Source organism: Dasypus novemcinctus, chromosome 4 (genome assembly GCF_030445035.2).
Source record: "Dasypus novemcinctus isolate mDasNov1 chromosome 4, mDasNov1.1.hap2, whole genome shotgun sequence".
Lineage (NCBI taxonomy): Eukaryota > Metazoa > Chordata > Mammalia > Cingulata > Dasypodidae > Dasypus > Dasypus novemcinctus.
Window position 1 is genome coordinate 157,624,890 of NC_080676.1, and position 2,677 is coordinate 157,627,566.

Sequence of the window (2,677 nt, forward strand, 5' to 3'; positions counted from 1 at the left end):
TTTAAGTATTGTTGTTTAAGGCATTTGTAGATTTAATAATTTCTTGTTTCAAAGTCTTTTTAATATTTGTGAAGTTTTATAATATTTAACTCTTTTAAAATTATATTGTTTTTTAGAATGCAGAGAACATATAAAAATAAAAACAAAATGGCATCTGCAGAAAAAATACATAAAAATAAAAGCCTCAATGCCAAATAACCCATTAATGTTAATATAAATGGGAGTAATATATGCAAATATTTTCATAATCCAAACAGTGTAGAAAGGTGTACACTGCAAAGTAAAAATCCTATTCCCTGTTCTCTCCTTCCTCTCGTCAAAAGTAACCGACGTCAATTGTTTTTTATTGCTTCATCTCTTTTTAGACTTGAAAACACCTTTCTCACACTTTAAACACAATTATACTCGGGCTTATTTCAGAAAGGATTTTAGGGGCCTCCAAGGAGATGACGCTGAGTGTTACCCTACTCTCACCTCACGTGATGCTGGCAGTGCAGTTTAAACCATCACTTCTGCTGATGTTTCGTTTTCTTAGTAAGCAAGGGTTACGGAGAAGCGTCTGCCTCTCTCTGGACTAAATGCAGGTGAGCAGCATTTGCTCTACAAAACTGGCAATTTCATATGGTTTGACCTGCATGTACTGTTGGACTTACATATATATTGTAAATCTACAGATTTTAAAGAACAATACAAATATCAAATAAGCATTTTTTATATATTTTATTTTGAAATACTTTCAAACTTAGAGGATAGTTGCAAAAAAATACAAACCCCATACCCTGACCCCCACCCCAGGTATCCAGATTCACTGACATTAACATTTTGTCTCCTTTGCAATATCGTTCCTTCTACATCTATCATCTGTCATCTGTCTGTCTGCCTGCCTGCCTGCCTGTCTGTCTGTCTATCTATCTAATCTTCTGAACATTTGAGAACAGGATGCACGCATCACACTCCTTGAACACAGAATACTTCATACACATCTAAAACAAGGATATTCCTTATAACCTTTAGTGCAGTTATCAAGTTCAAGAAATTTAACATTGATGTGTAAACCTTGCATTCTATATTTAATTTTTTCTCATGTCCCGGTAATAATGTCCTTTTGAGCCTTTTCTCCTCCATTCTTAGATCCCATCCAGTATCACATATTGCACTTAATTGTCTCTCTCTCTCTCTCTCTCCCCCTCCCTCCCTCCCTCTCCCCCCTACCTCTTTTTCTCTTTCTTTCATTCTTTTGGGAACCTTATATATAACATAAATCTTCCCATCCCAACCTCTCCTAGGGAGGCCATTCAGTGGGAATAATCACATTCACAGTATACAGTACCCTCAGCACTACCCATTGCTAGAACTTTCCCTTCACCCTGACAGAAACCCTACACTCATTTTGCAAGAACTCTTCATTGCCCCAATCCCCCACCCTTGGTAAACTGTACTCTACTTTCTGTCTCTGTAAGTTTACATATTCCCTAATATTTTCTTTGTGGTTACTATGGGGCTTAAATTTAACATCCTAAATATATAATAACAATCTTGGTTTGTTTTTTTTAAGATTTATTTTTTACTTATTTCTCTCCCCTCCCCTCCCCCCCTCCCCCATTGTCTGCTCTCTGTGTCCATTCGCTGTGTGTTCTTCTGTGACTGCTTCTATCCTTATCAGTGGCACCGGGAATCTGTGTCTCTTTTTGTTGCATCATCTTGCTCTGTCAGCTCTCCGTGTGTGAGGCGCCATTCCTGGGCAGGCTGCACTTTCTTTCGCGCTGGGTGGCTCTCCTTACGGGGCGCACTCCTTGTACGTGGAGCTCCCCTACGTGGGGGACACCCCTGCGTGGCAGGGCACTCCTTGCGCGCATCAGCTCAGTGCGTGGGCCAGCTCCACACGGGTCAAGGAGGCCCGGGGTTTGAACCGCGAACCTCCCGGGTGGTAGACGGACGCCCTGTCCATTGGACCAAGTCTGCTTCCCACAATCTCGTTTGATTTGATATCAATTTAACATCAGTAGTGTGCACACATTATGTTCCTACACCTCTCCATCCCCCCTCCTTTATCTAGTTCTTGCCACAAATTGTTTATGCATTATGAGTCCAAAACCATGAGTTTTAAAAAGATTTATTTATTTATTCATCACCCCACCCCCGTTCTCTGCTTTCTGTGTCCATTCACTGTGTGTTCCTCTGTGTCTGTTTGTATTCTCATTAGGCGGCTCCGGGAACTGATCCTGGGACCTACCAGAGTGAGAGAGAGGTGATCATTCTCTTGCATCACTCAGCTCCCTCATCTGCTATGTCTCTTATTCTCTCTTCTCTGTGTCTCTTTCTGTTGTGTCATCTTGCTATGCCAGCACTCTGTGTGGGCCAGCTCGCCTCACGGGCCAGCTTGCCTTCACCAGGAGGTCCTGGGTAATGAACCCTGGACCTCCTATATGGTAGATGGAAGCCCAATTGCTTAAGCCACATCCACTTCCCCAAAACCATGATTTAGCATTACATTATTTATTTATTTATTATTTTAAAAAATTTCTCTCCCCTTCCCCTTCCACCCTGTTGTCTGCTCTCTCTATCCATTTGCTGCATGTTCTTCTGTGTTGCTGTGTGTTCTTTTGTGCCCACCTGCATTCTTGTTAGCGGCACCAGGATACTGCATCTCTTTTTTGTTGCATTATCTTGCTGCGTC